This window comes from Platalea leucorodia (assembly GCF_965183815.1).
Source record: "Platalea leucorodia genome assembly, chromosome: 1".
NCBI lineage: Eukaryota > Metazoa > Chordata > Aves > Pelecaniformes > Threskiornithidae > Platalea > Platalea leucorodia.
Genome location: NC_138823.1, coordinates 10,302,994 through 10,315,007, shown reverse-complemented (window position 1 = coordinate 10,315,007; position 12,014 = coordinate 10,302,994).

The following is a 12,014-nucleotide window of genomic DNA, read 5'->3' as shown; positions in this document are numbered from 1 at the left end:
GCTTCAAATTTGTCTTGTGACCTGAATTTCCAGAAAAACCTGTGGCCCTCAAATGGAATGAAGGTTTGTGAGATCACTCTTCATCCTCACTAGGAACTTCTGAGCATTTAATGTCTTCATCATGTGTTGGCTTTTCACATCAGCATTTCCATAATTAATGGAATGCAAAATTTGGCTGTTAATCTTGTCTGACACTTTTTCTTCAAAATCTGTTATGGGATTACTTTCTCAAGAACAGGACTGGCTTCATAGCTAATCCAAGAACATTTTATTTGTCTGTCCTAGAAGTCATTGCAGTAAGAATGAGAATTCTGCTTGAGCTGCATTAAGTAAACTCCTGTGTATATTCTACTTTCTCTATATACGCATATATATGTGTACATATATATGTTTATATTTACATAATACCTGTGTATACAGTATATATAAGTATATACTGTATAAATGCATATATGTATATTCCCCCCAGCTCATTCAAGGAAAAATTGTTTCATGCTGGGTTCACCTGGCCTGAACAATGATGTTGTTTTACAACATGAATATTTTACATTTGAACTGCTTTACCATACAGAGATTGGCACTCAAAGAAAAACTCCTCTCGTGAATAAACTGTATGAAAGAAAACAAGCTTCTTTCACAGAGATCTATCTCCAGTTTAGGTGAATTTAGGTCAGGGTATATTTTGGTGAATGAAGCCTTTTATTTTTGTTCTGAATGGACGTTTTGTCTATTATCCCACAAGAGGGCAGCAAAGGAAAATGGTTGCCAAAACACAAGACAAAAACGTTCAAGGACATGTAAGCATTTATGTTTCCTACTGTTTTTAATAAGATACTGAAAATACCATTGTGTGGGAACTAGGAGAGCTTGTAGAAAGCCACCTGCTGAGAGAAGGAGATTTTTTTTAAATGCACTCCAAGCTTCCCAATCTCTTGAGAGCTTAATGAAGTTACTTGCTATTACCTTCAAATATGCTCCCTGGTCATGTGATAACAGCACAGCAGCTAAGCAAGGTCTCCTGGGCTTCAGCATCCTCATCTTTAGTGTTAATTGCTCTATTCTCGCAGAATTTAAGTGCTTCCCCCAAATCCCTTCCTCCCTTTCTAAATCACTCTTTGCCTGAGGAAGCACTGACACAAATGGGGAGGGTTACACTTGAAGAACAACCTGGGAACAGCAAAGCTATCCCACTTTCGGCTGTTTTATCCCAAGATCCCACCTAAGTAATAAAGGAAACCTGATTTGGGGGGGTTTGTTGTTCAGCAGCCTTACCTAGAGCTATTCAAGCAGGAGCCAGGGTGCTACAGCTGGTTCGAGTTGCTGGGGGAGTGTCTGTGTGCCACAGTGGCTGTGCTGAATGCAGATAGAGGTTTAGTCAAATAAGTGGTTCTGTGCTGCATCCTGCATTTTCATTCATGCATTCTGCAATCCTGCAGGCAAACAGGGCACTGGCATGTTAATTACCTTTAAAATATACAGGAGACTTTTCCCCATTTTGAATGTTTCGGCTTCTAAATAAATGACAAACAAAAGGCAGAGAAAAAAAACTAGCATAGGAAAGTGAAGGCATCTTTCCGAGGGCTATATTAGAGCTTGGATGTGAACCCAAATCTCAGTCATTCTGTAGCCTCAGGATGGTGGTGTTTCCTGCTACAACCGCTGCCATATTGTACCTAACAGAAAATGTGCTCTGGGTGACACCAGAACACAAGTAAGAGGGACCACACAGAGACAAGTTTGTTTATTCAAAGCAGGATCCCACTCCATGCTGGTTGCTTCTAATGAATGAAGTAGAATGAGACGTGAAATGCAGCAAGCCACAAGTGTAACCAAAATCATTACAATTTACCTGAGGCTGCGGACGCAGATGAACTATCACTTTAAATGATGCCCAACAGCTATTGGGTCTGGGTGCAAGACCTGGGCATCCCTCCACCATGTGCCTGATGATTGCCAGAAAAGAAACCTGAGCACCAGGGGAAGCACCAACATGCTCCAACCTGCTACTTGGATGGAGAAGTGGACCATGCCCCTACTGCCATCTGTGGCAGATGCAGCCATACAGACCCAATGTCTTAACTGGGACTGGGGCAACTTTGGCTGCCTGGAAGGTTGCCCCAAAGAAGGTTGTTACCTCTGTGTGCCTCTGTCCCCTTTTTTTTTGCTGCAAACTGGCCTATTTCTGATTTCCTAGTGAAGTTCCACTCCTCAAACTTAAACTGGCAGTGATAAGCAATATGCTCAGTCTGCTGCTACTCATAGACGTAGTCCAACATTCACTGCAGAACATTACACTTCATGCACCGCTGTTAGCAGCAGCCTGGGTCCTGCCGGCGACCTGCTTGCAGCTGTGTAAAAGTTTTCTCAGTGCCTGGCACCAGGGCAACATGTCTTTATGTAGTCTTTGTGTCATGCTTCTGCTATGGCTTGCTGGGATCGGGTGCATGTCCTGTCCCTTCCGGGCTGCAAGAATCAGCCCTAATTCTATTCCAGGGCAGAAAAGGCCCTGGCTGAGCCCTGGTTAAGATCAGAAGAGAAAAACACATGGGATACAACCATGCACTCAGTGTAACACTTTCAAGCAAGGGAAAATGAAATCTTTTCTGTGTTAGACTGAGCATCTAAAATAGTAAGCACCGCTCGGCTCTCCAGTGCTCTAGCAGATGGATGGACTGGGAGTGTTTTTTAAGCCAATGTGCATCTCTCTGAGCAAAATGCCACTCTCCATTATTCTGAGCTGGAAGAATAATGAAAGAATCAATCAAATCCTCTAACAGTGACAGAAAACAGACAAAAATCCATGTGAGTCTCTTTTGAGGCTCTAAGAGGATTAGACTCCTCAGGCAGGAACTCTTCAATAAGGGTTTGTTTATGGGGAGAAAAAAAAGTTTGACAAGATGTGTATGGTCAGTTCAACAAAGCAGCCTGTGAAAACCTTGTACGCTATCTGAAGTGACACAACCTGCTTCTTTAGGTCTGGGTTAGGATTAAGGACCTGAAATGCAATTTTGACTCTGACATGAACAGGCCAAGTAGCATCAAAGAAATCCCTCTGGTGCTTAGGGCTTTTCATTTCCTTCCCTATTCATCCTGTTTGTCTACTTCAGTTGCAAACTCTTCAAGGCTATCACTATAGACACACTTTCAGAAGTAGGTCGTGAAGTGATTAATACAACCTGAGACCCACTCAGGGAGTCTTGTGGAGTCCCACCATGCTAGATCTGTGTGCAGTGATGGAGATGAAGGGTACCAAGGAAGCCTCTCTCCCTTTAGCAGTGCTTTCTGGGGTGCCAGCACCCCACATGAGATTGTAGTAGCGCAAAAGCACTGCTGAATATTTCCCCTGATCCACAGTGTGACTGCACGTGGCCCTGTGTCTGATAACATTTCCAGGGGCATCGAAGAGAGAACTAACTCCATTTACACCATATGGAGTGGAGTTTTGGAGTATATAGTGCATAGGGGAGAGTTTTCAGGATTTTGTAGTACAAGAACTCCAGTAAAAAGACTCTTTAATATTAATCTCCCACTTTAATGTTAGAAAGTGCTCGGTTATGTATTACACAAGGTGAAACTACTAAGCAAGTTTTATTTCTCCCAGGAGACTGAGATGACTTCCCAATGACTGGTGCCATTCATGGACTTGGGCTGGGTCTCAGGCTACGTTCTCCTGATCAGAGACAACAGAGGTCCCAGAACTTGATGAGTCGCAATATGTTGTGAAGGTTGTTTTAAACAAAGAGATTTTACTTCGCAATTGCCAGAGGCTATCAGCAGGCACCTAGTCAATGGCAATTGGTACCTTTGTGGGGAAAAACAATTTGTTTGTGCAGCTGAAGTACAGCTGTGTTGACTACTGCAGCATCTTGTGTTAGATATACAGAGATATATACACTGGGTAGCTGCAGTCCCATAAGGTCCGGGGCTTACTGATGTCCAGCAGGGAGAATGGTGATGTCCTGGGTGTTATTGTTCAGTTACTTTCATTTAAGTCCTCATGGCACATTTGGCTGCTGTAAAGGACAAAGATACTAAAACAATCCCTGTCCCAGGCTGAAGGGAAACACGGGAAATGCTGGGGATTGCCAGGAAGAAATCAGGTTAGAAAAGTCCATCTGTTCTCACTGTCCCCCTCCTTCTCATCTCAATTCCTATCTCATTCAAAGCATGATGCTTTCACATCAAAACCACACATTTCTCAATTGATATGCCAAACCTCTCTAGGTTAGTTTGGGACCTACAGCTGACCTGAAAACCTCAGAAATGTTATGTGACCTTCTGGGAAACTGATGTGATCTTTGAGCAAAGTCAAATGATTTCCATGCACTGTAATTTGCACTCTAAACTTTTTTCTCAGCTATAAATACAGTAGCATTATATTTTTGGACATATCTGCCTTCCTTTTTCCAGGCAGAGGGTGTTGAGCATGAGAAGAGCATCTGATGCTTGTTTGTTAGAGGCCCACGTGAGTTAAGAGCTCCTTTTAAAAAATGATGCACTGTAGAGGACTGAAAGCAGCTGACCTTTCAGCACATTAGCATTCTGTGCTGGTAAAAGAGTGAGTGCTATTTAAGGGTGTCACAGAAAAGCAAAAAAGAGGCAAAGTTGTTCGTAGCTACCTAAACAATGATTACACAGTAAATGGATCTCTCAGAAAATACTGGAAGTGTTTCTAATGCTAGTGGTTTTCCTCTGCAAGCAGCATGACAGATTTTTCAGATGAATTAGACTGCGATAGTCAGCAGATGTGATTGTTTTCCAGAGCCATTTTTAAGACAACTCTACTGAAATTCTCTGATATTTTTTTCAAGCTCCCTGTCTTCAGCAGGAGCTTGTATTGTCTCTTTTTTCTTCTCCGCCACTCCCCACCGCACCCCCAACATCCTAGGTATTTTGGTCTTTATGGACTTAAAACTGAGGTGAGACTTAGAAGCATCTTGGTTTCACGGTAGCTTGTTTCAGATATCCAGGTCTGAGCCTGTGTTTGCCGATGTGCATGCTCTGCATGCAATTTTTGCTTCCTTTCTGTTCCTGTACCTGTGGCTCTTTATAGGTTCTGTTGTTTTGATCGTGGGACCAGCTGTCTTTCTTACCAAAAGAAATGGAAGAATTTGCACTGAGCTCTAACAAGGGCTCAGGTAATTACAAGTGTAGGAAGTTTAATCTGCTAAATTAGTTTTGTAAGAATGTGTATGCAAATGTTTCAGTACCAAACTTGATGTGATGCAGCCAAGTGCTATAGCAAAGGTCAGGAAAGGTATCTGTTATGATCTGATTGCTCTGGAAAAAAAGCTCTTCAACTTTAACAGTCCCTAATGTGCTTTGGCAACCACAGTAATGAACATCACACTCTTGAGGGCTTGAATCCAGCAGGAATACAAGATTCAACATAAAAAGTGCCAAGACTAGTCCCTAGAGTGTCCTTCCAGTACTGGTTGGATCATGATCATGAGGGAAAGTCAACAGCAAAGGTCAGATTAGGAGGAAAATTTACAGGGGTGTCTGAGATGCCAGTAGCCTTTTTGTGCTGTTTGGCTTGGGAAGAAGGGTCTCAGTTGAGCTGGTTGGTGCTCCAGTAAAACTTTGGACTTATTTATTCCTATGGATCTGCAATCCATCTCTCCATGACTGAGATTTGCATCAGCACAGTAGAGGTCTGAACTGAAAAAGGAGTCTTCAGCCACAGCTGGGAGGAGTTGGGTTCCCATGAATGCTTGAAGAAATGCAATGCATGTACCACTGAGGAAAGTATTTGCTGTCCCCCTAGCTGGGATAGAAATTACAGGACTTTGTAGACTGACAGGCTCCAGGTCATATATTAAAAGCAACTGAGGTCAGAAATAAATGCTAATTTTGTGCTGGACTGTAAAGCTCATTTATTTAGATTATCCAGCCCTAGGTGCTTTCGGTGCAAGATAATAAAAACCTCTGTCGGTGGACATAACTTGCAGAAGGACTGTGCCTATGGGCTCGGTATACATTATCCCTGCATCTCCTTGTGGTGGCACTGTGAAGAGGGTACCTACACAAAAGCAGCTTCTGGCTGACTCACGATAAGCAGGTTGGATTTATCCTGAGCAAGACTACTCCCTGCTAAGGGAGTCAAAATTAGTAATTGGTCAGCTGTGTGTGCTTCATTTTTTTCATCTCTCGGGCCAATGGTTTCATCCTGCCTGCAGGTGCAAAAGGATATTGCCTGTGTTGTTTATACTTGTTTCAGGTTTTAAATGCTTTCTTCTGCTTTCAAAGCAGAAAGTGAGCTTCTGCCATAGAAATACAATCTTAAGTTTTCTAGGTAAGTGAATCTAATAAGAGAGATTCATGAGTCCCCCGCAAGCTGTCACACCTTGAATCTTTTCACCCATCAAGACAGAGAAGGGAGGTTGTAAGTAAAGATGTGTCTCTAGTCCACTGCAGCTTAAACCTCAAACCGGTTAGAAAACAAGGCCATCATATTTCAGAACATTTATTTGGACACATTGTCAACCCCCTGACCTGTGCTTGCTGGTGTTTCTGGTGAGTCACAATGATTCCAGGACACCATTAACAGATGTCCAGCAAAGTACTTTCTGGTTGTCTTGAAGAAGCTGCTCCTCTGCCTCAAAAATACCATTCAAGCCTGTTAGATGCATCAGGAAAAGACTAAACATCAGAAACTGTGGGATAAGCTGCATAAAGACAACCAGCAGAAAGGAATCATGGTGCATGGCAATTCAGACACAATTATATGCTTATATAATCACAAATTTTTCTTTTTTTTTTTTTTTTTTTTTTTAACAGAGCATGAGGGGTTTAGGAGCACTAAACTGTTCTCCCTTCATTTAGATGCTGTTGAAAATGCTTTCCCAAAATAACCCACATGAAATCCTCACGTTATACCCCTTAGCAGGATGATACGTCTTTAAGAAGTCTGCCCTGCCCTGAAACTATCCCACATATGAAATAGCTGGGTGGACTCAAAGCAGTTTAAAAAGGCTTGAAGTAGCCTGGAAACTATGCTTCTTTCTCCTGAGGCACCAGAAAAAAGAGCAGTGTGATTGGTATGTGCACTGCGGTGATACACTATTAATAATTCAAAGCAGCAGAGGCTTTTATTCTGCCTCACCATTGTTACTTTCCAGTACAAATCTCTCGCCTCTGTCATTTGGTGGGAACTGCTAATCCAAGTGAAATATTAGGACTGGTTCTCATCTTGGTGACAGAATTAGGGAACGGTGCATTTTGGGGAGGGAAGGGGAAAAATTCTTCTTGTCAGCCTTTGTGAATAGTTTGATAAATGCATCCTGAATTACAGGTTGCAAACAGGTAATTGGTTTATTTCGAAGACACTTTCTGAGCATTTAACATGCCTCTCTTTCCTCCCTCCACACAACTTCAGAGGAAGCTTTTATTTCCATTCTTCTTTTACTGCATCCCATGTTTTCTATTCAGCAGAGGCTTTTCTGGCTGTGGAACAAAAGCCTCCAGAAGCCTTGTCAGGCTGGGTATCTTACGTACATGGTATCATACGCTTATATAAAAATGACAGGGAGACATCATGATAAAAAAATACTCTTGTTGCAAACTCTTCATCCATTTAACTCAAGGCCACATTTTTAGTTATAAGGGAAAGTATGAACACCCTCATTGTAGCCAAGGTCACACAACTCAACTGACACAAAGATTTCCTGAGATCTCACTAAACCCTCTGTTAAGAAACAAATGCTCTTCCCCAGTGGATCTTACAGCCCTTACTTAGAACAAATGCAGTGGGGAGTTATTGCTCTGAGCACTGGGGTAAAGTAAGGAGAAATGGCACAGTGAGAGGTGGCGGGGTGGGAATGGTGGAATGTAATTGGGGGAGCAGTTCAATTTCTTTCCTGATGCTTGACTACAGAGTTTTTTTGCTAAAATCAATGAAGCAGTTATATAAGTGATAGGGAAGCTAAATAGCTTGGTAGAGTGTCTGCCAGTGAGCTGAGCCGCTGGTTTGCAACGCCTTCCACAAAGGGAGACATATAACAAATTATGTTTTTTTCCAGGCTCTGAATCAATGCATGAAATGGAAAAGGTTTGCCTTCCTCATCTTCAGACAGTACTAGCAAGAGCTGTGAAACATTCCCTGGACTGAAGTTTTTGCTGCCTTCTGTTTTGGTTGTTTATCTCAGTGGTGAAGAGATAATGCCAAATTCATGGATTTAGAAAAGAAAAAATCTTGAAATATCCAGTCTGCCTGTCGGGACTTCACAGATTGTAGAAAGCCTCATTGTTTCCCTAGCAGTGGACTCAGGCACTTGCATTTGAATGAAACATAATTTCCACAAAGGTGGCTATAATCTTGTTTTGATCTCTTCAGGAGATACCATATGGATTCACTGTTTTTCATGGTGGTTTGTTCCAGTGGTTAATCATGTTTGCTGTCAAAAGTATGTGCTTTATTTCCAACTTGACCTTGTTTAACTTCCCATCATCGTTTTTGTTTTGCTTTTCTTCACTAGCTAAAAGAGGTCTCAAGAAACTACTATTTTTGGCCCACAAAAGTATTCGTATATTGGAATTAAATCAATTAACTCCAGCAAAGCCTTCATTTCCATAAACCACACTGCTTAACTCAGTTCTGCCACTGACCTCCAGCAGAATTTTTATGAACACTGTCGAGGACTGTTATGGAATCAGAATTGTCTCGACATTGCCGTTCTACCGCCATTTTCTGGCTTCGACATCCAGCCCCGGACGAAACCACCTCAGGACGCCCGTGCAGAGACCAGGACACGAAAGGTGGGACCATGAACTGCACGCACGCCTGTGCAGAGACCAGGGCGCAAAAGGCAGAGGCCAGGACACGAAAGGCGGGGCCTTGGACTGCATGTATGCCTGCGCAGACATCAAGGCGCGAAAAGCAGAAGCGCAAACTGCATGTACGCAGACCCGTTCTGCGCATGTGCATGGCCCTATAAAAGGACCGCGTGCGCCTTTTGAGGCCCTCTTTCTCTTTTCCTTCTCGTCCTACCCCGCGCATTCCTTGGAAGCTGCTCCTGTGGACACAGAGGCTGGACTGACTGGACCTTTGATCGACGGGATAACGCCGGACCCAGAGTGGCGATAGCTAGTTCCCCTACGTGGCTCCCTTCTCACCCGCCTGAGCACACTCTTTCTCGTTTTTTTCCTCTCTCTCTCTCTCTTTCTTCCCCCCCCGTCTCCCTACCCAGTCCTCACCCCTTCGTTCACCAAAATAAAGTCAAAAGGTTGTACAGCATTTGACCTCGTTTGCGTCTTAATCTCGTCCTTGGGATCGTATTGAAACCTCCCCTGACATTGGATAGGGACACATTTATGTCATCTCTCAGAGTCTTAGGGATTACAAGATCATAGAATCATAGAACCATTTAGGTTGGAAAAGACCTTTAAGATCATCGAGACAAACCTAGCACTGCCAAGTCCACCACTAAACCATGTCCCTCAGCACCACATCTGCATGTCTTTTAAATACCTCCAGGGATGGGCACTCAACCACTTCCCTGGGCAGCCTGTTCCAGTGCCTGACCACCCTCTCGGTGAAGAAATTTTTCCTAATATCTAACCTAAACCTCTCCTGGCACAACTGGAGGCCATTTCCTTTTGTCCTATCACTTGTTACTTGGGAGAAGAGACCGACCCCACTTTGCTACAACCTCCTTTCAGGTAGTTGTAGAGAGCAAGAAGGTCTCCCCTCAGCCTCCTCTTTTCCAGACTAAACAACGTCATTTCCCTCAGCCGCTCCTCACAAGACTTGTGCTCTAGGCCCTTCACCAACTTTGTTGCCCTCCTCTGGACACGCTCCAGCACCTCGATGTCCTTCTTGTAGTGAGGGGCCCAAACCTGACCACAGCACTCGAGGTACGGCCTCACCAGTGCCAAGTACAGGGGGGACGAGCTCTTCCCTAGTCCTGCTGGCCATGGAGTAACTAAGACTATTGCAAAACTGTGAACCAGGGCTAAAAGAGCCTGACATCTAAAACAGACTTACGCAGAAGACAGGTGCCCAAATCTGAAATTATGACCTTGAGCAAAGGTGATGATGGCTGTTGTCTAGATATAGTGCCTTCCACCTCAAAGGAGGAACTCTAGTTGGATACCAGTCTCTGCTCCAAACACATATTAAGTGTTTTGTTTTGTTGGGGTTTTTGTTTATAAATAAATAAACCCAGGGTGTTTTGTTTGTTTGCTTGTTTGTTTGCTTTACTGGTAATTTCTTAACCATTGGAACATGGAGCAAAACCAACTTCTTCCCGACTGTGGTGATGCTAAGATGCAATACTTTCTGCCATCCACAAGACATATTCCAGAATGGGTTTAAAAAAAAGGGGTAATAGATTGGAGCTGTAAGGATGCTTTTTGGACTCTTAATCAAAGAGTAAAAATTAGGGTATGGCTAAGTGTCTGAAAGAAGTTCACATTGCAGCTGTTGCCATCACATTTTCTTCTTGTATGTTTGTCAGGTGATGCTCCACAAGACAGAATACAATGGTATGGGTCGCTATGCCTAGCCAAGACTGGCTAACGTCAATATGCTTTGCATGGGAATACAGATTAAATGTGGAGGCAGCAACAAATACGAACATAAAACCTGTGAAACTGTGTTCTAGGGGCAATGGGTGATACTGGCGCTCTCTGTGTTCACCATGAGTTTAAAGCTGAAAATAAAATCTTGACTTTTATCTGTAAAGCTCAAAATAGCTTGGAAGTTGTTTCATGGAGAATTTTTCTGTTTTTACATCATTCTCAGGCCTATGAAGGCCCTTCTGCTCTAGTCCTCTAACTCTAAAAGTGATGGGAGCAGAAAGATGGGGTGAATTGGTGGCTAAGCTCTCCTTGCAAACATGTTGTATATGAACCTTTCATTTCATAGAGCTAAGGGTGGAATACCTCTGGGAGGGAAGTGGAGATCCTTAAGTTGCAATGGACACATGATCAGCCTTGTCTGAGAGGGTAAGAGGAAAGCACGTTGTTGCTTAAGTTAATTTTTAAGTATTGGATACAGGTATGGTTTTTGTTTCCAAATAAGTTCCACATGTATAAATAAAATGGAAACTATGAAAACACAGATTTCTGTTTGCTCTGCAGGAAGCAATAAAAAAAAAAAAAAAACCAACAACAAACAAACCCAAAATCAAAACCAACAACAGAAGAAGATTTCTTGGAGATGGTTCCATGAAAACTTGCCTGCTAACATCCATACGATGGTTTCTGGGAGGTAATGGGACCTGCCAAATTAATTGCCAGGAAAGGGAGAATTTAATGGGGTGGCAGGTGACTCCATACTGCAGTGTCAGCTGTGGCACGGAGGGTAAGTATTCCCTGTGCCTTCATTACCCTATGAGCAGGTCTGGGCCAGCCCAGCTGCTGAGTGGCTGTTATAACAATTTGCAGGTAACTACGCTGTTAACGAAGAATCAGCTGTAAAGGCAGCATCTTGACTTACCTTGTGGGATAGGTCCTGCTAGGGTCTTCTTCCTGTCCTTATTCAGACAGGAAAACTGTTGGGCTACAGCTCCCAGCCTGCCCAAGCCCCTGCTTTTGCCTTTCTCAGATATAAGGCTACGGTGAAAGAGCTGGTGCCACTGGGAGCCTTGGTCTTTCTTACCCATACAAAGTGCATTGACCCCAGAGACAGGGATGTGAATCCTGATTCCTGGATGTAATTGGGCACATTCAGAGGAGGTAATCACTCATATGAAGCAAAATCACTTGGCGATTTATAGAAACTTAGAAAACTGACAGCCTGTCACAATAGTCTCTGTGAGGAGAGATGAGTAGGAAGGGGCTGTTTTATTTTTATTATTTTAAGTAACTGATGAGTTAATTAAAATGATAATTGATATCCTGTTGCTGTGAAAATATCCCTTGGCGTATCCCATGTCACTGCTGCTGGGAGTGGGTTTTGCAATCAAAAGTCATTTCACACATATGTCATTTGTTTTAGAACCTCAGATTTTCAGCAAACCAGCTGAGATTTCTTCTTTTTCTCCATGTGGCAATGGCAGAGATTTTTTTTT